At 46.4% G+C, this 26053-nt stretch overlaps 1 protein-coding gene across 2 annotated transcripts in view; it reads right to left on the bottom strand.

Annotated features, from left to right (window-relative positions):
* The window catches only part of LPAR5 (lysophosphatidic acid receptor 5), a 45691-nt gene that overhangs the window by 12336 nt on the left and 7302 nt on the right, over positions 1-26053 (bottom strand). Inside the window, exon 2 of one of the 2 annotated variants that reach the window (XM_068258364.1) lies at positions 18968-19089. The exons of the other annotated variant lie outside the window; for it this stretch is intronic. The gene's annotated coding sequence lies outside the window, so the exon portion shown is untranslated. The remainder of the gene's footprint in view (positions 1-18967; positions 19090-26053) is intronic. 2 annotated transcript variants of the gene reach the window in all.

Raw genomic sequence — 26053 nt, 5'->3', positions numbered from 1 at the left:
CTGCATTTTAGTGCTGAGTCCTAGGCTTGAACATTGGCCAGGGCAAAATCTGCATGGAGTTTCTGTCTTCAGACACTTCAGACATTTCCTGCATCCTAAAAAACATACTAATAAGTCAACTGGTTTACCCCAAAACAATCCTATATTGAAAATATTAGACTATAACTGTGGTAGGGATTAGATTGTGAGCTCTTCTGAGGACAGTCAGTGACATGACTATGTACTCTGTAAAGTGCTTCAGGAGATGTCAGTGCTATATAAATAAACAATAATAATATGGTAGGACATTATACTATGACTATGGTAGGGTTAGATTGTGAGCTCCTCTGAGGACAGTCAGTGACATGACTATGTACTATGTAAAGTGCTTCAGGAGATGTCAGTGCTATATAAATAAATAATAATAATATGGTAGGACATTAGACTATGACTATGGTAGGGTTAGATTGTGAGCTCCTCTGAGGACAGTCAGTGACATGACTATGTACTCTGTAAAGTGCTGCAGAAGATGTCAGTGCTACATAAATACATAATAATAATATGGTAGGACATTAGACTATGACTATGGTAGGATTAGATTGTAAGCTCCTCTGAGGACAGTCAGTGACATGACTATGTACTCTGTAAAGTACTGCAGAAGATGTCAGTGCTATATAAAGTACTGCAGAAGATGTCAGTGCTATATAAATACATGATAATAATATGGTCGGACATTACAGTTTGACTATGGTAGGGATGAAATTGTAAGCTCCAGTGAGCAGTCAGTGACATGACTATGTACTCTGTAACGTGCTGAAGATGTCAGTGCTACATAAATACACAATAATAGTTCCAAATGCTACTGGCTCCCCTGAAGAGTGCTCAGACTAGTGTACATAGTTGTGCACATTGTTCCCCAAGTAGCAGTTGTTTGGTCAGAGAGACAGTGGGAGAGGGAGCATGAGCAGAGGGTGAGGGCAAGCAAAGTTAAGCTCCACACTCACCACAGTGACTGCAACAACACAGGAAGATGGATCCAGCGAGGTGTCCCTCATGACAAGCGTCCAGCGATTCATCTTCCTACCAGCGGGTATGTGAGATGTCACGTGACATTACAGGACGGGCGCGAACGAGAAGTCAAGCGACCTCAGTACTTTACTTGATCTTCAGTGACGGTCACTTTTCACCACACAACGCTAAGCGATGTCACGACATCGTGTAAATGACTACTTGTCGCTCAAAAAAAAAAATTGATGAACATCGGGAAAATCGTTGGAAAAATCGTGAGGTGGTACATAGCATTAGAGAGAGGGCAAACAGACAGCATTAATGGAAATACATTATTGTGCCATCTTCAATTATAAGTAGTGATGGATGTAATTACACACATTGCTTACATGTCCATTATCATTGTTTGAGCTTTAGATGCTGCCCTCCTATTCACTCACGCACAATGAAAGACAAAACCTGCAACCCCCACTGTGTCCATTACACACTTCAAACACTGTCCTGTTGAATTCAGGGAGAAGTGCAGGCTGTGTAGGGGAGAGAATCAGATGATCCTACCGCTCCATAGCTAGTCATGGCGATCCTCCTGACATCTAGACATGCAGACATTCTAGCAGAGCACACAGCTGTCTGCAGAGTTTACTGTTTGTTTGTCTCACTCCCTCTGCAGACTCAGTAACATTTGGGGGTAGGGTCTCCTCTGTGGAGGGGCAGAGAACAGCTATAAGCCAGACACCTTCTTCTTAGGGAGTATCTATAATTCTGAACTCTGAATGATTCTTTAGTGACTTAGCAGAAGGCTATTTGTGAAAAGAGCAGAGTAACCAAGCAGCTCAGGGTGACCCAAGCTACTAGGAATGTATAGGGGGATAAAAGGAACCAAATGCCCTCCTACTAAAAAAGCAAAGCTTGGTGTAATTTGCCTTCTTAAAACAGAAGGAAATCTTTTTCTCTCCAGTCCCTTACAACGGTCTTTCAGGACAGGAATTTTTATTTCCCCTTGGACTGACAGTAATTTATTGCGCCTTCCCCATCAAAGCCGCTCCAAGCCGCTGCCTGGGTGGTCAGTAGGTAAAGGCGCCCCTGCCTCTACTCCAGTAAGGGCAAGGGTGTTCGGCTGGAGCTGATGCTCTCCTTTGGCACAAGGTGTGAGTGAACTAACGTGATGTCAGCTCCGGTGTCTCGGAATCCGGTGACAACTTTGCCGTTCACTCTAACAAGTTGCTGCTGGTCGGTTCAGTCGCGGATTTCCTTTCCGCGGGCAAACAGAAAAAAATCTGAGGATCCAGGCTGTGGTTCGCTGGCGGGTTGCCTCTGCTGTGGGTGAGGTACAGGGGATACAGGTGATGCAGGTGCTGGTGGTGTCTGTCTCCGCTCTGGACAGTCGAATTTCATGTGTCCGGGCTGGCGGCAGTAGTGACAGGTGACCTCTCCAGGCGCTGCAGGCCTGGGTGCAGCAGCTGTGCTGGGTGGCCTCTGTGGCTGACGGCTCACAGGGGCAGGAGAGTCTGCCAGGGTATTGGGCTGACCTCCCCTCCAGCTGGATGGGACAGTTCTGCGTGTATCAGACACCCGGGTAGTTGCAAAGGTCTCAGCGAGGTCTGCAGCGACAGTTGCTGACGCAGGCTTGCGCTCCAGCACAAACTGTCTTACATCAGCAGGGCAAATGTTCAGAAATTGTTCGAGGACTATCAAGTCCTCCAGGACACCATAAGACCCTTTGGTGAGGCCTAGAGTCCACTGGCAGAGTGTGGTGAGCAAGCTGCTGACCACATCTTGGTACGAATCAGAAGACTTTTTCTGCCAGGCCCTGAACTTTTTGCGATAGGCTTCTGGCGTCAGCTGGTACTTAGTAATGATAGCGTCTTTTATAGCGGCATAATCATTATCTTTCTCCGCAGGCAATTCTGCGAAAGCATCAAGCGCTTTGTAGCGCAGCAAAGGTGTCAGATGTCTGGCCCACTGGTCTTGGGACAGACGATACTGACGGCATGCTTTTTCAAAAGATCGCAAAAACAAGTCAATGTCTGTGTCTTTTTCAATATTAGCAAATTTAAATTTTGCACTTACGGGTGGTGCAGCTCCTTCAGCAGGGAGGCTGGGCGGTGAACTCCGACTGGCCTGTTGCACTTTTGCCAAGTTTAGCTCATGCTGTCGTTGGAGCTCCCGTTCCGTAGCAGCCCTCTCCGCGTGGCGTTCTGCAGATTGGCGCTCCCGTTCCTCTCGTGCTTCCATGTACTGCATGTACTTTTCCAGGTCAGTCTCCATCAGCTTTCGTAATGCCTGCTGCATTACCGGGTCAGCACCCATGGACAGTCCAGTACTGGCCAGTTCCGGGCGAGTACTTTCAGAAACTCTGGGATTGGGGTCCACACTGACAGTCTCTGGCGTAACTGTTGCAACAGGGCCCACAGGATGCTCAACCTCTGTACGCGCAGAATCTTCAGTCTCTGGTTCCCCTTGTCTTGGGTCAGATGGGCCGGCGTCTACCTCAGCAGACACATCCAGCTCCCGCAGTTGCTGGGTATCCCATTGAAACAAGTCCGTTACCAGGTCCTGTTGTTTCCTGCGGCCGACGTCAATGCCTCTCGCTTGGCAAAGATTTTGCAGGTCTGACAGGCACATGTTCTTGTAGTTCCCGGACATTTCCATGCCAAAACTTTTGAGGAGGGGTACTGGCTACACAGTCTCTCTGTATATATAAAAAATATATTGCCTTCCAGCTACACCAACGAATTAGTTCGTTTCTGGATAGCGCTATCTTAGATACTTTCAGCACAACACAGGTCCCAACCGCTGCCAAACACTGTCACAGGAGCCCTCGTGGTCAGACTGCAAATGGCCTCCAAACGGTGCCAGCGCACGGATCGTGCGAACTCTGGTCGCAGTCAATGCGCAGGAACCATTGGGAATTGGCCGCAGACCAACCAGGAGGGAGCCTGTGAGGTACGGTAATTACAACTTTACACACTATTCCAGGGTATCTGCCACCACCTCTGTTACCATGGGACAGAGGAGCCCGCTGCCTGTCTGAGCCTAGATCTACAAATAAAACGGTTAAACACACTCTATTCTGTCTAGTTAACCACAATACAATAGTAGCGTCTCTTCAGAGATCTGAGTTCAGTTCTGTGTGTGCTGAATAATAGGGTAGCTAGAACAACAACTGACGATAGCGTCGGTTTATTGAAAGCAATATAAATAATTAATATATACAGACAATTATTAAAATCAACAATTATTAAAACAGTAATAGCCAGTATGAAATAAAAAAGGGAGAAAATACTTAGGGTTTGTGGAAATATGTCCGTTCTGGGAAAACTTGTAGAGTTCCTTTTGTTCAGTTCAGCAAAGTTTAAAATCCAAGCAATATGGAAAATGTCCTTTGTTCAGTTTCAGCAAAGATGGCCGATCAAGATGGCTGCTAGCCATGTGTCCTTTGTTTCAGCTTAGACAAGATGGCCGCCAACCATGTGTCCTCTGGCTGGCAATGTGCTCTCAGGAAGGTGGAATTTGGAGGACTGAAGCCCGCCTGCTGGCCATGTGCTTTTGTTGAAGCTGGTTTGGGGGTGTGGCAATGCCGGCCCCCTCTGAGTTACCAACAAATGACAGTTCATTCCCTCTGAGAGATTTTAGGGCTAAACTTATAAAATGCTGTAACTCCTGAACCATACACGTTATATTTAAGGGGGTAACAGATTTATACTTGTTGGAAAATACAGATTAACATGACATCAGACATGGCTATGCCAGCGGGTCAGGCTCCTGAGAAGATTCATATCTCAATAACCGGACGGGCTATCACAATGAATGTCATATCAGCACGATGGCCAGATTTTACCGAACAAGACGATATGAATTTTATAGCTGTGCGACATACGGTTTTCGTATACCGACAGGAAATCATACCACCCATGCTTTTCTTATGGCTGGCTAAGTGGCTCCGGCCAGTCTGGGAAAGAAGCAGGTTTTGAATAGCCCACTGCTGGGATTAGCTTCCTGAGCACAAGGGTTTGTTCCTGCTCATTAGCATATCAAAAGAGCCATCCTGCAGTTAAGCAGAGGCCCTACACAATCAATACTGATTCTAGTGATCTGAAGCGCAATCGATGCAGAGAATCGAGTGCGATCGCTTTTTCCTCACGGGCGGTTCCGGGACGCGTCTGCGGCCCCGCAACCGTCCATGACAGGCCTCACCTCCACCTCACTGCCAACAGCTCCAGCACGTTAAAAGACACTGCTGCTCCACTCCAAAATGCTTGCCCATGTGTCCCCATCCAAAATCGCCGCTAGAATACGCATAGGAAGTGGGGTAGAACGTCAGGTGTTTGTAGCCAGTGTGTTCTGTGCTTCCATTTCCCATTGGTTTTCTGGTTCCGGATGGTGCTTCGGTCCGGGTGCGTGTGCCGGATGAGCCGGACAAAAAAATAGCGCATGTTGGAAAAGTGTCTGGAGTCCGGATCCGGTCCGGCTCCGTACTGTACGGAACGTATGCATGTGAACGTCCGCATAGCCTTTGCATTGCTATGCAGAACGTACGTTCCGTTTGTACAGTATAGGGTCCGGATCCGATCAGGCGGATCCGGACAGGGAGCGCTAATGTGAACCGGGCCTTAATGTTCAACAGTAAATGTGACAGTAAGAGCTAAATACCAATCCTTCTATCTAGTTGTGCCGCCAACAGGGAGGTCCTGGGTGACCATTAGGATGTAAGTCCACAGCATGTATACTATCGTAGAATCGTTTACAGATGTTGTTTGTGTCTTGAGAATTGTTAAGACATGACTTCTACTCAGTATGTGTGCTGTGCTATTCTATACAGCTTTATTTATCTTTCCTCAAAGGAAAGAACGTGTTTAATCAGGATGTCATTTATTATATTTCTGTGAAGATTAGGAAAACAGGGAGGGCTTGACGACATGCATAAGCAAAGTTTCTTCATACTTGCAATACATCAGATAAATAATTCAACATACTCTATTAGTAACATGTGGTGGGGTTTTATTTGCCTCTGAGAGCAAAATGACCAGAAACGTTCAGCCTATGGCCACAACCGGTGCTCATTGTGGTAATTTAAGCACAGCCATTTTGCCTTTAGTGCCCCCCTTTTCCTCCCGGTGGCAGATGTTGGTAGCTATGTCCTAAATATCAACATTTAGGCTCCTTTCACACTATGGCCTGATGCATAAAAGTGCAATAATATTGCCGTGCACAGACAGTGTACAGCAATATTACTGTTATTACTGGCAGTGCGTTCCGCAAGATACACTAATAGCATGACCCACGGTACTCGAGTAGTGCGAATGTTCCTACGGTAACCAGCGCCTCTTAGGACTGCCAGTGACATTACTATGTTTTCTGTAAAGTGCTGAAGAAGATGTCAGTGCTATATACAGTAAATACATAATAATAATATGGTAGGACATTAGACTATGACTATGGTAGGATTAGATTGTGAGCTCCTCTGAGGACAGTTAGTGACATGACTATGTACTCTGTACAGTGCTGCAGAAGATGTCAGTGCTACATAAATACATAATAATAATATGGTAGGACATTAGACTAGGACTATGGAAGGATTAGATTGTGAGCTCCTCTGAGGACAGTTAGTGACATGACTATTTACTCTGTACAGTGCTGCAGAAGATGTCAGTGTTATATAAATACATACAGTAATAATAATATGGTAGGACATTAGACTAGGACTATGGAAGGATTAGATCGTGAGCTCCTCTGAGGACAGTTAGTGACATGACTATTTACTCTGTACAGTGCTGTAGAAGATGTCAGTGCTATATAAATACATAATAATAATATGGTAGTACATTAGACTAGGACTATGGTAGGATTAGATTGTGAGCTCCTCTGAGGACAGTTAGTGACATGACTATGTACTCTGTACAGTGCTGCAGAAATTGTTAGCACTTATACACATGCAGTTTAACACTATGGTAAACAGAATATGGTACGGATTAGATAGTTCCAGTGAGGGCAGGCAAAGGGCAAAATAGAAAGAGGAAAGGGTAGAGAGATGGAGGAAGACTAGGGTAAGAGGAGGAAAGAACAGAGGTGGGAAGGGAAGAAAAAGCAAGTGAGAAGGCCAAGATGGGGGAAAGAAAGAGTGAGGGAACAAGATGGGGAAGAGAGTGTGCAGATTATCCCATCCTCTTCAGTACAAGAGTGTGATGGGAAAGAAACTGAAAAGAGTGGAGGAAGAAAGGAGATGTCTCACAGTGAAGTGACTGTGCACAGGCAATAAAGTCTGCTTATCTTCAGTGACCTGCAGCTGTTGTTTGTTTACTTACAGGTCATTGTGATCTAATTCCCAATGACCCCAGTTGCAGGAGGACACAAGCGAACAGCCACACGCAATTAGGAAACAGCTGATCTGCTGTCAGCTGCATCACCGCCCTAGCTCAAGCCCCGCCCTAGGCCACTGCCTATATGGCCTGCCCACAAATCCGGCCATGATGGTAACGAGCGTTACTAGTGGCAATGCTCATTGGTAAAGTGCATTACCGGGCCAACGCTCAAGCTACTTGAGTACTGCAGGTCATGCTAATAGCGTAAGTCGTGGTACAAGCTGCCAGTAGTACCTGTAACTGCGCTGTCTCTGCACTGCAATATTACCGCACTTTTGGGGATTAGACAGGCTAAACTCTCTAAATACCTACAGGGTGGATTTCTCTCTGTTTTCTTTCTGTCTTGTGCAATACTTTATACTGTGAAATAAGCCTCACAGGTAAATTCTTTCTCCTAGATTATATCAGTGGCTCCCCTCATCCGGAATGCCGCTCAATATTTGATCTATGTCAGATTCCTCTGGGGTAGGAGGAGAGATGACACAGTACACAGTTTTGTTTTGTTTTTTTGGTATTGTAAGGGTCTCTTGGGAGGCCAGGACCAGAGCAGAGGCTATGGCATATCCTATATACACTCCAGTCCCTGGCAGGACAAGAATCAATCTTACTGCAGAGGACACATACTTTATAGGTGTTTTGTTACAGGGAGATGCCAGTTTGAAATGTCTGAATCAAACGAGGCCAGTAATTGACAAGATTTTTGTCATGAAACTATGATTGTCTTTATTTCACTTTCTATGATCTTTTTTTTTTCAGTGCTCAGTACAGAAAAGGTATTAGAATAAGGTGAGAGCCTGACTAATTCCCCCTCATCTTCAAGAAATCAAGTGTAATTTGCCTTCTCAGCTGTGTCAGCACAGGAATTCGGCAACCTCGCCAGACACAGCTAATATGAAAACACAGGAGGTTAACCCTTTCTCTGCTTCCATAAATGGCAGAAATAAGGCACTCCGCAGATTTGTTGCAGGAGTTCTGTAAGATGTAACAAAGAAATGTTTGCCTTTAAAGGTTATTATGCTGTTGCTTATCTTTTACAGCAGAGGGGAAGCTCTGAGCTCAGGTCTGCTTTAAGACACGCCCCTGCCACACCCCTAGTCATGCATACCACAAAGAATCCTAAGCAAAAGATGTAATTTTATAATTCATACCACACTGGAGGGGGAAGCCTCTGGATCCTAATGAGGCTTCCCCCTTCCTCCTAAGCCTTAGGCCCGGTTCACACTTGCGTTTTGATGAAATACTTACCGGTGGCACAGGTCCGTTCCGGTCTGGTCCATTCTGAGAACATCCGTTCGCCATCAGGAGGCCATCAGGATCCGGTCAGGTCACGTTCAGTTTTCATCCGGATCTTCTTCCGTTCTTCATGCATCCTGGATCCATTTCCGTTTTCAAAGAGGGGCCTGGAAGATCTGGAAAAGCACTGGAGTCCTTCTTGGGGAGAGCCTGCTGTGCGGACATCATCCTCCTCGTCCCCTGGGGCAATGCGTCTGGATGGTCGGGTCCTTCCCTGTCTTCCGCTGTGTTCTGGGGTGGCTGTGGAGAGGCTGGGGGCTGTCCGGCGCTGGGTACATCCACATGGCCGCCTGTACCATAGAGAACCCCACGGGAAGTGGGGTAGGACGTCCGGCTTTCATCCGGAAGTGTGTTGTGCACTTCCGTTTCTCATCAGTTCCTATTGTGCTCGATTTCTTGTCCGGCGACGGTGGACCAGTCCGGAAAATTAGAGCATGTTGGAAAATTCCGGACCGCAGACCGCATCCGGATCTAGAGGAACGGACGAGTGCGCACGGGTCCATTGATTAACAATGGACCCTTAATCATCCGTTCCGTTTGCGGACTTTGCGGTCCGGAAAATAACACAAGTGTGAACCGGGCCTTAGGGATCCAGCGCTGGCTCTCCCAAAACAACAGCTGACGAGGATGTCGGCTGTGCCGCAAGCATAGTAGTGCCTGCAATATTTTACTATCCTGGCTCCAGCGCAGGCGCAGTAGCAGGCTCAAAATCAGAAAGACTTTTATTCGCTAAGCACGACTGGGTCTTACCCAGAATTGGGTTTGGCACATTACAATTGCTCAGAGTAGACAAATAAAGTACAAAATAACATGCAGAAACAGGAGTGCAAGTCAATAGTGCAAAGATAAGTACAAAAGTACAAAACAAAAAAACAAGTAAAAACAAAGTAAGAACAACCCTCCCCCCCCCCCCCCAAAAAAAAAACAGGGGTGCAAAGTAGAGTTGGAATTCAGTAAACAGTGTACAGTGTTGACATGGAGTTATGCTAGGTAGTTCAGTCCAGCGAGTTCAGGAGGTTGACGGCAGAGGGGAAGAAGGCGTTACTATGCCTGGAAGTTTTGGTGTAGGTGGAAGTTTTGGTGTAGGCGGAAGTTTTGGTGTAGGCGGAAATAGTTAAGTCCGATCTGGTCCGCTCTACTGCACAGATGGGAGTCCTCTGAGTGGACCCAATCAGGCCTGAGCCCGATCTGAAAGCTGCTACTGCGCCTGCGCTGGATAGTGGTAGGTAAATATCTACCTACCCAGTGTTCGGGGGCTTCCAGCGGTGGATTGCCAAGGCCTAGGAGGACAGGGGAAGCCTCATTAGGGTTCAGAGGCTTCCCCCTCCCGCAGGACCGGCGCTACCATAGAGGCAAAGGAGGCAATTGCCCCAGGGCCCCAGAGCCTGTAGGGGCCCCCAGTGGCTACAAGAGGAAAACAAAAATTTTCAAAAAGACCTTATAGTTTTTGAGAAAATCGATTTTAAAGTTTCAAAGGAAAAAAAATACACATTTAAAAACCCGCCGACTTTAACGGTTAATAGCAAATACACCTTAAACGCTAGAAACCCTACATTTGCAGGATATGTTAAGAAGATCATTGGGAATAAGAGGAAAAACAATTTTTCAAAAAGACCTTATAGTTTTTGAGAAAATCGATTTTAAAGTTTCAAAGGAAAAAAGTATACCTTTAAATGCGGTAAATGTCACTTTTAGTAGCAAACCTAACGGTAGTGTAATTTTACATGTATCAAAAGAAAGAGCAATACATTTCCTGACGGGGTTTCCAGGGGGTCCATATGCAGCCGCAGCGCTTTGGCCAGGGATCGCTATACAGCCGCAATATGCCTGTATGAAGATTCCTGGCATTTTGTCCTATTTTCCCAATTTTTTTTGTATGTTTAGAGTGTGGGAATTTTTTTTTTTAATTATGTGGGGTCCCCCCTCCTGAAACTTTTTAACCCCTTGTCCCCCATGCAGGCTAGGCTAGCCAGAATGTGGAGCTCCGACCGATTGGGGCTTCACACCCTGACTATACCCGCTGCAAAAAAGGTCCCTTAATGCCGATTTGTGTTCCGGGGTATCTGTTGGGGGGCCCCCAGGTTTATTTTGCCCTGGGGCCCCATTGTTGCTTAAACCGTCCCTGGCCTCCCGAGGTAAATATCCCTCAGAGGTTTTCTTATATTTTTACTTACAGATTTTCTTTAATATTAACATTTAAAAATAAGAAATGCATCAATTTAAAGAATGAGAATAAGGTTTAAACACATTTTTAAGGAGAAAAAAACAAATATTCACATAGATTTTTACATGAGTCCTTAAAGTGGGACACATGAGGAAGAAAGAGGGACAGAGGGATTTGGTTCCCAAAGAGGGTCTGTCCCTCAGAAAGGGGGGCAGTTGGGATCAATGTGTGTAAGCAGCATTAGCCCCTTACACAATCCTAGTGATTCTTGCTCACCAGGAACTGAAGTGTATTTCACATGTGATTTTTCTGGCCATGCCAGCTTCTGATTATGTCATAACTCCCATGATGAAACTGGGCTCCTCCTTATGACCGGGATGAGGGAGCTGGTGTTGCCAGTGCTGAAGAGGGCAATATGAAAACTGTGACATTCTAACCTACTTTGTGAGGGGAGCAGGAAGTGGGGAGTAGTTTACCCTCCAAAGGAAGTAGATGAATGACACAATATTCATTGTGTGAGTCATTATGATTCGTACACAGATGTCCCCCAGGCCGCAAGTGCTACAAGTCACAGCACACTATGGTTCTGCAAAAGCATGATATACGAGTTGTGTGGCAGAGGCACCTGGGTGAGAAGGTCGCTGGTTAACCTCAGTTTTCAGTAAATTGTAAACAGGGTCGGACTGGGACACTGGGGACCCACCAAAGAAATTTCAACCTGGGGCCCACACATCCCATGATTGCAGTGAAAAAAGGGCGTGATATGCACCGGAAGGTGGGCGTGGTCATGAAGTATTATGGACAGGGCCAAATGTACATGATCTTAGCAGCATTGTAATTCAGAGACACTGCTGCCCAGCAAAACTTTGCATAGAGTCCCCTCCTTCAATATAAAGTAATGTCCTACTTTGCAGAGGTTGCGACCGCAGAGGTTGCGACCGCATCGGGGCCTTTGGGCCAAAGGGGCCCCGAAGGGCCCTCCCTCAACTACAGTATTACCTCTCTATTGCTCCTGTGCTGGTAATAATCACTTCTATAGATACTTTGAATAGTGGTAATCATTAACAAGCTGTTTCCCATCCCCTTCTTGCACATCTGACACTGTAGTTGCCATTGGCAGGTTTTGGTGCGCCGTATCACTTGTTATGTATAGAGTACTTGGGGGGCCCCATTGTAAAATTTGCATCAAGGCCCACAGCTCCTTAGCTAAGCCACTGCTCTCAGCATGAGTGATTACAGCACTGAGAAGATAATTTTTGTGCTGCAGGCAGCAATTGGAGCACTGTCAGACAAGGAGGGGGGGCCCACCAGAGACCTGGAGGCAGGGCCCACAGAGGGAAAAAACTGTACTACTGTGGCCCAGTCCGACCCTGATTGTAAAAGCGGAAAATCTTTATTAGCACGTCTGACAGAGAAAGTATGTCCTCCTGTTTTGTGTGAGCAATACAAACAAAACTATGCATGCAGTAAGCCATCCATACCAAGGCTATATATTTGTCAAAGCTAATTGAGGAGTGGTGAAGATACAGGGACATTGTAGGGAAGATGGAGGAAGGTGAAGAGCAGTGAAGGTGCGTGGACATTGAAGGGAAGATGGAGAAAGTAGAGGAGAAGTGAAGATACAGGGACATTGTAGGTAAGATGGAGAAAGGAGAGGAGAAGTGAAAATACAAGGACATTGTAGAGAAGATGGAGAAAGGAGAGGAGCAGGGAAGATAGAGGGACATTGTAGGGAAGATGGAGAAAGGAGATGAGCAGGGAAGATAGAGGGACATTGTAGGGAAGATGGAGAAAGGAGAGGAGCAGGGAAGATGCAGGGTTATGTAGGGAAGATGGAGAAAGGAGAGGAGAAGTGAAGATAGAGGGACATTGTAGGGAAGATGGAGAAAGGAGTGGAGCAGGGAAGATAGAGGGACATTGAAGGGAAGATGGAGAAAGTAGAGGAGAAGTGAAGATACAGGGACATTGTAGGTAAGATGGAGAAAGGAGAGGAGCAGGGAAGATGCAGGGACATTGTAGGGAAGATGGAGAAAGGAGAGGAGCAGGGAAGATACAGGGACATTGTAGGGAAGATAGAGAAAGGAGAGGAGCAGGGAAGATGCAGGGACATTGTATGGAAGTTGGAGAAAGGAGAGGAGAAGTGAAGATACAAGGACATTGTAGGGAAAATGGAGAAAGGAGAGGAGCAGGGAAGATAGAGGGACATTGTAGGGAAGATGGAGAAAGGAGATGAGCAGGGAAGATACAGGGACATTGTAGGGAAGATGGAGAAAGGAGAGGAGCAGGGAAGATGCAGGGTTATGTAGGGAAGATGGAGAAAGGAGAGGAGCAGGGAAGATGCAGGGACATTGTATGGAAGTTGGAGAAAGGAGAGGAGAAGTGAAGATACAAGGACATTGTAGGGAAAATGGAGAAAGGAGAGGAGCAGGGAAGATAGAGGGACATTGTAGGGAAGATGGAGAAAGGAGAGGAGCAGGGAAGATGCAGGGTTATGTAGGGAAGATGGAGAAAGGAGAGGAGAAGTGAAGATAGAGGGACATTGTAGGGAAGATGGAGAAAGGAGTGGAGCAGGGAAGATAGAGGGACATTGTAGGGAAGATGGAGAAAGGAGAGGAGAAGTGAAGATAGAGGGACATTGTAGGGAAGATGGAGAAAGGAGAGGAGAAGTGAAGATACAAGAACATTGTAGAAAAGATGGAGAAAGGAGAGGAGAAGTGAAGATACAGGGACATTGTAGGGAAGATGGAGAAAGGAGAGGAGAAGTGAAGATACAAGGACATTGTAGAGAAGATGGAGAAAGGAGAGGAGCAGGGAAGATAGAGGGACATTGTAGTGAAGACGGAGAAAGGAGAGGAGAAGTGAAGATACAAGGACATTGTAGGGAAGATGTAGAAAGGAGAGGAGCAGGGAAGATACAGGGACATTACAGAGAGGTTGGAGGAAGGAGATGAGCTGTGAAGATACAAGGACATTGTAGGGAAGATGGATGATGGATGAAGGAGAGGAGCGGAGCAGTGAAGGTATATGGACATTGCAGAGAATATGTAGGAAGAAGAATAGCAGTGAATATGCAGGAATATTGTAGGGAAGATGGAGGAAGGAGAGAAAAGGTGAAGATACTGGGACATTGCAATGAATATGGAGGAAGAAGAGGAGCAGTGAAGATATGGGGACATTGGAGGAAAGATCAAGAAAGGAGAAGAGCAGTGAAGGTAGATGGACTTTGCAGAGAAGATGGAGGAAGTAGAGGTGTGGAGAAGATACAGGGGCATTGTAGGGAAGATGGATGAAGAAGAGCAGTGAAGATACATTGGTGAAAGATGGAGGAAGGTGAACAGCAGTGAAGATGCAGGGATATTGTAGGGAATATGGAGGAAGGAGAGGAAAGGTGAAGATACTGGGACATTGCTGAAAACATGGAGGAAGAAGAAGAGCAGAGAAGATGCAGGGGTGCTGCAGGGAAGATGGAGGAAGGAGAAAAGCAGTGAATGTAGCTGGACATTGCAGAGAGGTTGGAGGAAGGAGAGGAGCTGTGAAGGTAGATGGACATTGCAGAGGTTGGAAGAAGAGGAGCTGTGAAGGTAGATGGACATTGCAGAGGTTGGAGGAAGAGGAGCTGTGAATGTAGAAGGACATTGCAGAGATGTTGAAGGAAGAGGAGCTGTGAATGCAGATGGTCATTGCAGAGATGTTGGAGGAAGAGGAGCTGTGAATGTAGATGGACATTGCAGAGAGGTTGGAGGAAGGAGAGGAGCTGTGAAGGTAGATGGACATTGCAGAGAGGTTGGAGGAAGGAGAGGAGCTATGAAGGTTGATGTACATTGCAGAGAGGTTGGAGGAAGAAGAGGAGCTATAAAGGTTGATGTATACTGCAAAGATAGAGGAAAGAGAAGAGCTGTTAGTGAGTTTGCAGGGAAGATGGAGGAAGGAGAGGATATGTGAAGATACTGGGGCATTGCAAAGAAGATGGAGGAAGGAGAGGACCTGTGACAATACAAGGGCATTGTAGGGAAGATGGAGAAGGGAGAGGAGCAGTGAAGATACAATATATTAGTGAGATGAAGGTGGTGGTCAGAGAAGGCAGGGGTGCTTTAGGAAGGCAACAAAGTAACAAGGATTCCAGAATAAATGTCACAGGAAGTGGGCACTTATAGTACTTCTGAGCTCAGGAAGACACACAGTATACACTGCGGGTTTACCCAGACGTGGGCGAGAATTGCGTCTGTGGAATCTCAGCTTCAACTACAGCAAACAAACGAAACTTATCTTAAATGTCAGCAGTACCCAGGACTGATTTTTCAGCTTTCTGTGGTTGATAACTGGTTGAATCACTTATTACTTTTCCCCAACTCTCTGACTGTCCCCTGTGTAATTCCCAATGTGACTTCTGAAGTTGATAAATGATGGTGTCGCCCTCCCACATGTTCTCGATAACTCAGAACAAACAGCCAATACGTCTGACTTGGACAGGGGGTGCTTTATATCATGGTCTTGTGGTGGTGGGAGGGACAGAGAATCCCATACAGATTGGTTTACCAGAGAGACAGTTGGGCTGCCTTCTAAAGGGGGACTGTAACAACATATAGAAGAATACAATAAATGACAATCTTTTACGTTAAATATACTGGTTTCAGAAACACTTACTATATCTATATATTGGTATGTAGCCCTGCTTTCCCACTGGGGCTAGGCTGTTTATTATGTGGAAATTCCCCTTCACCCCCCCCCCCCCCCCCCCGAGCATTCTAGGAGACCAGAGATCTTTTCTACTGGCTTTAGAACTCTGAGTAAATGAACATTCCTCACAGATCATTCCTGAGAAATCACATGCCAGTACTAAGGACGTCTGTAATATATTTCAGCAAATTTTACTGCAAACATTTCTGAAAGGTTACAGAAATGGAGATTGTGCTACTGCAGTCATTCTCAATACAGGTGTTGCACAAAGTTGCAGTAGAGCAACTGTCGATTTAGTTAATTTATAAAAACTCAGCTATGATTTGATATAGGCCAAGTCAGAATGGAAAAACCCGATCTAGTTCAATTAAGCTGAAACTTATGCTCTTCAATGTTCTGCAGGCCAAGACAAGGTAACATAATCAGGCGCTGTGACATGATGATGTCATGAATAAGGTAAAATAGTCAGCAACCTGAGACTTGAACTTCTCTGACTCCTAATAAATCAGTCACAGCCCCGCCACCAAACTATCCCCTGCTGAGTCACCCTATTGGATAGCATTATGGAGATGGATGTGTCTGAACTCGCAGAAGTCAGGGAATGTCAAGCCTTGGCCTGAAGACTGCTGCTTAAAGGGTCACTTTAGGCACACACAAAAAAAAAAAGAGTTTTACTCACCTGGGGCTTCTACCAGCCCCCTGCAGCCATCCTGTGCCCTCGCAGTCTCACTCGGATCCCCCTGTCCCCGCCGGCAGCTACTTCCGGTTTCGACGACAGGCCTGGGAACGCGAGTGATTCTTCGCGTTCCTGGCCGCAATAGCGCCCTCTGTACTGCTATTGTGGCCAGGAACGTGAAGAATCACTCGCATTCCCAGGCCTGTTGGGCCTGTTGCAGAAACCGGAAGTAGTTGCCGGCGGGGACAGGAGGATCCGAGTGAGACTGCGTGGGCACAGGACAGCTACAGGGGGGCTGGTAGAAGCCCCAGGTAAGTAAAACTCTTTTTTTTTTTTTAGTCTTAAGTGTCCCTTTAAAGTGGCACTGCAGCGGAAAAAAAACCCTTATGATATAATGAATTGTATGTGTAGTACGGATAATTAATAGAACATTAGTAGCAAATAAAAGAATCTCCTATTTTTATTTTCAGTTATATAGCTTTATTTTTACAACACTGCATCATCTTCTAATATTTGCAGTTTACAAACTACACCCTGTATTTTAAACAATGAAACAAAGCTAAGCTAATGACCCTTTGAATTTTCCTACAGTAAAACCTTAAGGACAAGAAACAGTGAGAGACAGGTTGAGATAAGTGCTTCAGAAAACAGCACTGTAGCAGACCAGTTGATCAGAGAACTCAGAGAGGCTCTTTTGCATAAATAATAACTGAGGATTCTTACCCTGCCTGTACTGGAAACAATATGAGACTAATCAGAGGCGTAGCTAGGGTTTTCAGCACCTGGGGACAAAGACTTTTTTTTTGTGCCCCCCCCCCCCCCCCCCCCCCTGGACAAAATGGTTTTGGCCACACATCAGAATGTGGTTGTGGTCATGGGTGGAGTCAAATGTTATTTAGATAACCTGCACATGGAGGTGTAACAGCCTCACAGTGTTGCGCCCGGGGACATATGCGCCCCCCCCCCCTATAGCTACACCTCTGCTACTAATGTTCTATTTCTTAGCTGTAGGGCTGCTCAAATCCAATCCGGGAGACATCTGGATAGTTGCTATCCGGATATCTCCCAGTAAACCTGGGCAGGGGGTTCAATCTTACCTGTCTGACGTCTTCTTCGTCCGTCCCTCGCCGCCTCCCACTATGCGCTCCACACGCGTCACGTGATTACAGACACTTCCTCCTTCGACCTGGAAGGAGGAAGTGTTTGTAATCACGTGACCGCCGCTTGGACCGCATCGTGGGAGGCGCCGAGGGATGGACTGAAGAAGAGGTGAGACAGGTAAGATTGACCTCCCCTCCGCCCCGCACAGGTTTACTGGGAGATATCCGGATAGAACTATCCGGAAGTCTCTCGGATCGGATTTGAGCAGCCCTGCTTACAGAGCCGGGACAAGGTCCTCCAGCACCCAAGGCTGAGGCACCAAAGTGCGCCCCTCCATCCTTCCCACCCCAGCCGTCACACACTGATTGCTATTAGACTAAGAGGTGCCACAGGGCCCACAACCTCCCCAACACCTTAATATCTAGTTATCTGGCTTGCAGTCACTGCTATGTATCCCCTTTTCTTATTTCTTTCTGCTTCAAACACAATTAGGAATGACAGCTGAATGAATTCTGCGCCCCCTCCTACACTGCGCCCTGAGGCTGGAGCCTCTCCAGCCTATGCCTCGGCCCAGCCCTGCCTGCTTAGCTGTACTACACATACACATTATTAAATCATAAGTTTCTTTTCACATCAGATTCCCTTTAAGAAGTTGAGTAATTCCTGGACTGCATGCAGAGTTTTAAAACAGCAATCTATGTTAGCGGTAATCCCAAGCCTGGCTTGGGGTAGCCACCAGAGGGTATATGCAGAGCCTGCAGTGCAGCAGTCATTTGTAACTCACCTCCCGTTGGAGGCTCCCAATCCCTTGAGTGAGATTGCCGTTTGTCACAAGATGACAGGCGGTAATCTCACCATAAGTATAGAGTGCCACCAGGAGGATGGAGGGAGAATTGCAGCACTGGATCCTGGGGAGGAGAGTAATGTGCAGAGGCTGCTGCAGATCACTGAGCAGTATGATTTTTTTCCCTGCTTTTAGGATCTAAAAAAAAAAAATGGTACCACTTTCAGACTCTAAAATCCAGGAAGAATCCAAACACCACCAGGGAGGTTATAGTGGACCCAAACTCAGAACTTCCTCTCTGCTCTAAAAGTTAAGCAACAGCATAATATTTAAAGAAAAAACATTTCTTTGTTACAGCTGATACTAATCCTGGAATAAATCTGCAGTGTGTCTACTTCCTGCTTTCATGAAAGCAGACATACCGTAGGGTTAACACCCTGTATTTACCAATTAGACTCTCTGCGGAGGCAGCCAGCTGAAACAGTTGAGAGATCAAATTACACTTGTGATTAGTCACAGATGATCGGGAATTAGACAGGCTAAACTCTGTAAATACATACAGGGTGCAGTTCTCTACATTTTCCTTCTGTCGTGTGCAAGAGTTCAGGTCCACTGAAGATGTCAGCACTGTATAAATACTAAATAAATAGATATACGGTATGTGATAACGCAGTCCAAGCAAACACAATAGTGTAAAGGATGAATCACATGTACTATCTGATGCCTATCTGAGATCCATTGACAGTTTGGGTGACATTTTCTATTGGTTGCTTATCTGTGGGTTGGCTATCTTTAGCTGTAAAACATGAGAGATGAATGACTGCTGGTGTAATTACTACAGACAGGAAGGAGAGGGAGAGAAGCATGTCAGAACTTGTGGCTTTGAAAGGAACTGTGGTGAAGTGCAAAACAGAAAAGCTTACATAAGACAAAGAAGAAGATTTTCAGTGAAGTAGACTGACGTCCCCGTACTACAGTCTTCAGAAGCACCATCTCCCCACAACAGGGGATACGTATACCTGTCCTCTGCTTTCCATATCTTATTCTGTATGTTGGAAAAGAGAGAGGCACAATGGGGTTGATTAACAAAGCTTACTGTAACTGTAAAAGTACTCATACACCTAGTGATTTTAGCGGCCAATCAACCAACAGAAAGATCTCTCTCTGATCGAATCTGATAGGAGAGAGATCGGCCTCGTGATGCTGCCTTCTCGCCTCGCTGCGGCTGTCCCACGCACTCCCCCCTTTACCTGTGCGGTGTCGCCGCTGTGTCAGGATAAGAGGTGTATCTAGAGGGGTGCAGACATGGCCTGTGCCATGGGCGCCACAGCATCATGGGCACCATTGCTGCTGCCTCCTCCCTCATGCTTCAGCACCATACTGAAGGATGCCTCTCAGGCATTTGTACCTGCTCTTATACTGGAGGACATCTCTCACTACCTATACTGGGGGGGGGGGGGGGGGTCTACTTATACTGGGGGGAACCTCTCATTACCTATACTGAGTAACTACTTATACTGGGGGGGGGGTACCTCTTACCACTTATGCTAAAGAAGGCTACTTATACTGGGGAGACATCTCTAACTACATATACTGGGAGGGCAACGTAAACATGGGTCTACTTATACTGGGTGAACTACCACTTGCTACCTATACTAGGGTGCTACCTCTGGTTACTTTTACTTGGGGGTTAACTCTAGCAACCTACATTGGGGAGACTTGTATCATTGCAAGAAAATAAGCTGTTATTATGGGACAAGGTGGTTTGATGGGGGGAGGGGGGGACAATTTCAGTGTTTGCCATAGGCACTACTGTATGTCACCCAGATACACCCCTGGTCAGAATGTCTCTTTTGCATTTGCGGCCCACTATTATATGAGATAAGCAAATAAGGAGAGGTAATCCTTGAGATAAACAGATAAGGAGAGATAAATCATGAGTTAATTTAGATATGGGGTCTGATGCAGGAAAGTGCTGTAATATTACCCTTTCCCTTTAGATTGTAAGCTCGCAAGGGCAGGGCTCTCTCCCCCTTTTGTGTCTTGGAAATCATTATACATTGTATTTATTATGTTAAGGGGCCCATACACTCAGCCGATTAGCGGCCGATCGATCGCAAATCGATTGCCTAATCGATCGTTTTGAGGCCGATTTCGATTTCAATCGATCTGACATGCTGGAAAATCTAGGTTGATCTGATGAGATTGCTTATCAATTTGCATTGGACCTAATGAAAATCGGATGGCAAAAAAATGCCATCAGATCGATTTTCAATAGATTTCATACTGAAATCTATTGGAAATTTGTTCCTAGTAAAAAAATGTTCCTAAACACATCAGATAATTTAGAAAATCTATCTGATGATCTATCTGCTGCTAATCTAACGAGTGTATGGCCACCTTTACTTTTATCACTGTCATTACCAATTCTTCATTTTGTATTCTGTATAATTTTTTGTGTTTTGTCACTAATTATGTATCTTGTATATTGGTGTACACTATTGTCTGTATTATTATCCTTTTGGGGACCGACGTAGGTTGAATCAACGTCCAGCAGGTGGTGGTACAGTTCTAACCGGACGTTGATTCAACGTCCGTGCTAAATAACCGTCCCGACGCGATCGTGCACACCCGGAGGGGGAGATTAAGCTGTCATATGACAGCTGGCATCTCCCCTCAATAATCAGCAGCCATCTCGTGTGGCTGCTGATCACGTGATCACTACGATCGCCGTCGGATCGTAGTGATCACTTTGACAGCGGCGGCGGCAGGGGTGAAAAGAAGAGCATCCACTCACCTCCCTGCTGTTCCAGCGACGATCGGCGCCTCCCTCTGCTCTGGCCGGCATCTCTGCTCCGTCTGACGTCAGCGCCGGGTCCCGGCTTGATGACGTCATCAAGCTGCGACCCGACCTGAGCGTCATTTGGAGCGGAGATGCCGGCTGGAGAAGCAAGGGGCTACTGTGGCTCATCGCTGGAGCCTGGAAGGTGAGTGATTGCTGCTGGCGTAAGGGGGGACACTTGCCACCATGGGGGGGGACACTGCCCAGCCAGCCACAGAAAGGATCCGCCTGACCCCCCAAACGCGTGCATCCCCTTCCACCGCAAAATGCCCTGGTCCTTAAGGGGGGTTAGGCGGCCGGTCCCGAAATGGTTATGTACCCCAAGTTCGTTTCTTACTTTGTACAGCGCCACGGAATATGTTGGCACTTTATAAATCAATAATAATATTACAGCGCACAGCTTTTGCACAGCAACATAACCCTTACTACCAGCACTAGGGCTGCACGATTTTGGGTAAAAATTGAAATTGCGATTTTTCTGTCAAAAATTGTGATTTCGATTTTTTTCACGATTTTTTTCCAAAACAAGCTTTAGCACTAAATTCACAATGTACCCCTGAGCTTGAACAATAGTGTGTGGACTGGGGCGTCCGGCAGGGGTCCCCAACCTTTTCCGGCCCAGGGACCACTTTCTGACCAAATTTTTCTCTGGGGACCGATGGTATGACGGCAGCGGTAGGCGGAGCTGTACTAGAGCGTACAGCTCCGCCTACCGCCTCCGTCATTCCATTGCTATCCAGCGATTGGAGAAGCTGTGTGTGAAGCGCCGCTCTGGACTGGACTCGCCTCCCTCCGCTGCCCGGCTCATTAGCATCATAAATATGCACTGCTTCTGCCACTGGATCCGCCCCCCGAGTCCCGTACGGCATACCTACCTACCTACCTAGAACTGTGTGCCGCTCTGGACTGGACGTGCCTCTCCGTCCCGGCTCATTAACATCTGAAATATGCACTGCTTCTGTGGCTCGGCGCAGTAGTAGGCGGACCATGGGCATGCGGCCAAGCGCAGGCACTTAAAACCGAAAACCGCCGGATACAGACGATCCCCAGATCGTCTTCACAGGAACCGCGGTTTCGGTTTAAAACCGAGAAATCGTGCAGTCCTAACCAGCACTGTGTAACGTGGGTTACACTATTATCGTGACCTGTTATACTCAAACAGCGCGACCATTGCTAAGGTATTGAATGCTACTAACGGTAACACTCCTTAGTAACATGCGTTACCATATCAACATTCAACAGTTGTGCTACTTGAGTACTGTGGGGTGTGCTAATAGCGTAACTCATGGTACACAGTGCCGGTAGTGAGGGTAATATTGCCGTGCGATGTCTGTACAATATTACCATGCTTTCCTGCATCGGGCACTAGGAGAGATAAATCATGAGTTACTGGTAAGGAAGGAAAGGAGAAATAAATTGTGAATTAATATATAAGGTGAGCTAATTCAACCGAAAAGCTTTGTGAATCAGCCCCAGGTAAACAATCGGCATCTTCCTGATACCGTTTGTCTACCTGGTCTGCTGACATCAAACCAACTAATGTTGATTCAGGTAATACCTTTAACCACTTTACCCCCAGCAGTACGAATTTCTCCGCCCCTTTTTTCCCTCCTAAAAAACCAGGGACGGAGAAATCCGTACCTTCTGCGCTACCGCCGCTGTCCGCGCTCCCGCCGCTCGTGCGCGCGCACCCGCCGCTCGTGCACGCCGCCGCCCGCTCGCCCGGAGATCAATGAATGGGAAAATCCATTCCCGTTCGTTGATCTAGCCCCCGCAATGATCTGCTGCTTCTTTCAGAAACAGCGAGATCATTGTGAGTCTCCCAGCCTCCTACTGCTTCCTGTAAGCGTCCTTCCGGACGCTTACAGGTCGCATGTAAACAAACACTCTGTGGCCATCTTGTGGCCAAATAGTAAACTACACCCTAAAAGCATTTTACATATACAAACATTACATTTACACAATAAATTAACTCATTACCTCCCACACTCCCCAATTTTTATTTTTTTTTGTAATTAAAAAAAAAAAAATACAATAAAAAAAAAACATAAATAGTTACCTTAGGGACTGAACTTTTTAAATATTTATGTCAAGAGGGTATAACACTGTTACTTTATAAACTGCGGGCTTGTAATTAGGGATGGATGCAAAACTGAAAAAAATGCACCTTTATTTCCAAATAAAATATTGTCGCCAAACATTGTGATAGGGACATAATTTAAATGGTTTTATAACCGGGACAAATGGGTTAATACATTTCATTGGTTTTAATTACAGTAGCATGCTTTATTTAAAAACTATAATGGCCGAAAACTGAAAAATAATAATTTTTTCCCACATTTTTTCCTATTTCCCCATTAAAACACATTTAGATTGGTGGCAAAAAAAACAAGATATAGTTCATTTAATTGGGATAAGTAATAATAAAGTTATAGACGAATGAATGGAAGGAGCGCTGAAAGGTGAAAATTGCTCTGGTGGTCAGGGGGTAAAACCCCTCAGTGGTGAAGTAGTTAATCACTAACTAAAGAAAGTTAACTGCACGGTGGTACGGTTCTGAATGTCTGCTATGTAAACGTTGCAGGCCAAACACTAATCTAACCTCCTCAATGAACAGGACAACCCGCTAAAACCCCAGACTCCTGCAGAGCTTCCTGAAATGTAGTGCAAGACGGAGATACCCCCTCCCACAGGAACCAATGCAAAAAGAGTCGTTCGCAGCCACTGTAATCTCTGTAATGCCTCATTGGGAAAACATCACAAGCAGTCAAACACCCTGAAAGCAGACCAAAATGGTTCTTAAAGGGACTCCGAGCACCTCTCATGGGTATGCCTTTAAAGGAAAGGTTCAGGGAGGGTGGGTAAAAAATAAAAATCAAATTCCACTTACCCGGGGCTTCCTCCAGCCCGTGGCAGGCAGGAGGTGCCCTCGCCGCCGCTCCGCAGGCTCCCGGTGGTCTCGGGTGGCCGACCCGACCTGGCCAGGCCGGCTGCCAGGTTGGGCTCTTCTGCGCTCCAAGGCCCGGAACTTCTGCGTCCCACGCCGGCGCGCTGACGTCATCGGACGTCCTCCGGGCTCTACTGCGCATGCGCAGTACTTCTGCGCCTGCGCAGTAGAGCCCGGAGGACGTCCGATGACGTCAGAGCGCCGGCGTGGGACGCAGAAGTTCCGGGCCTTGGAGCGCAGAAGAGCCCGACCTGGCAGCCGGCCTGGCCAGGTCGGGTCGGCCACCGGAGACCACCGGGAGCCTGCGGAGCGGCGGCGAGGGCACCTCCTGCCTGCCACGGGCTGGAGGAAGCCCCGGGTAAGTGGAATTTGATTTTTATTTTTTACCCACCCTCCCTGAACCTTCCCTTTAAGCCAGACGACTTCCAACAAAGTCATGCTATGACCCCTCTGGAGGAGCCTCTTGCAATGGCCATGCGTGTCACTTCCTCTTCCTGCTTCATTCAGTGATGCACTTCTCTAACAGAGAAGACAGGGGTGACCCAGAAGTTATAACAGAGCCAAGAGGGCAGCCACAGTTTTTAAATTGAAATCGAACGAAAACTGTTTGGTGTAGGATGGCGATTCGGGCATCAAATAAAAGAGGAGAGCACAAGATATAGAAAGGTATGCATCTTGGTTGTTTAATTTTTGGCATCTAAGCAACTTTCACCTCCCATTCATTTGCAAATAACTTTATCACTACTCATCACAATGAATTGATCTATATCTTGTTTTTTCCGCAACCAATTAGGCTTTCTTTGGGTGATATATTTTCCTAAGAATTAATTTATTCTAAATCCATTTTAACAGGAAGATTAAGAAAGTTTTTGGCCATTATAGTTTGAAATTAATACATGCTACCGTAATTAAAACCCATGTATTTTATTTGCCCATTTGTCCTGCTTATTACACCATTTAAATCATGTCCCTATCACAATGTATGGCGCCGATATTTTATTTGGAAATAAAGGTGCAATTTTTCAATTTGCGTCCATCACTATTTACAAGCCCATAATTTAAAAAAGTATATTAATATACTCCTTTGACATACATATTTAAAAACTTCAGACCCTTAGGTAACTATATTGTTTTTGTTTGTTTGTTTTTTGTAATTTTTCTTTTTTTTTTTTTATTAAAAATGTTATTAAAAATTTTATTTGGGTAATTTGTAGTGTGGGAGGTAAACAGCTAATTTTAAATGTAAAATAATGTATTTATTTAGTAAAAAAAATAGATGTGGGTGTAGTTTTACTATTCGGCCACAAGATGGCCACAGTCAAAAAGTCGCTTTCAGGAAGTATTAGGAGGATGGGAAACTTTTTGTAACACAGAAAAAACACAGCCTCTGATAAGAGGCTGTCGGCTTTTCTGCGGGGGGCTTCGATCAATGAATGGGATCTATAATCTCATTAATTGATCGCTGGGCTAATGGGCGGCGGCTGGAGCGCGCACAGGAGCGTGCGCGGCCCGCGGGAGTGCGCGCAGCCCATCTGGACGAGAATGTTCGTCCAGATAGGCTTAAGTGGTTAACCTCCTTGGCAGTTATCCTGAGCTGAGCTCGAGGTAACCTGCGCAGGAGGATTGCTCAAGCCCCGCTGGGCCGATTTTTCTCAATTTTTTTTTATTGCACACAGCTAGCACTTTGCTAGCTGCGTGCATAACTCAATCGCCGCCACTTGCCACCGACTTGCCGCTACTCGTTGCGCCCCCCCCCCCCAGACCCCTTGCGCAGCCTGGCCGATCAGTGCCAGGCAGCGCTGAGGGGTGGATCAGGACTCCCTCTGACGTCCCGACGTCCATGACGTCGGTGACGTCATCCCGCCCCGTCGCCATGGAAGCCTTGCAGGAAATCCCGTTCCTGCTTGCGCAGATCGCCGGAGGCGATCGGAGTGGGTGGGGGGATGCTGCTGCTCAACGGCTATCATGTAGCTAGCGCTAGGCTAGCTACATGATTTAAAAAAAAAAAAAAAAACGTAACCAAGAATTGAACTTCATCCCAATCAGTAGCTGATACTCCCTTTTACATGAGAAATCTATTCCTTTTCACACATGGATCATCAGGGGGCTGTGTATGGCTGGTATTGTGGTGAAACCCCTCCCACAAGAAACTCTGAGGACCACGGTACTCCTGGCAGTTTCCTGTCTGTGAACCGTGTTGCATTGTGGGAAATAGCAGTG

Source organism: Hyperolius riggenbachi, chromosome 10, assembly GCF_040937935.1.
Source record: "Hyperolius riggenbachi isolate aHypRig1 chromosome 10, aHypRig1.pri, whole genome shotgun sequence".
Taxonomy (NCBI): Eukaryota; Metazoa; Chordata; class Amphibia; order Anura; family Hyperoliidae; genus Hyperolius; species Hyperolius riggenbachi.
This window is presented reverse-complemented; position numbering and strand designations above follow the sequence as displayed.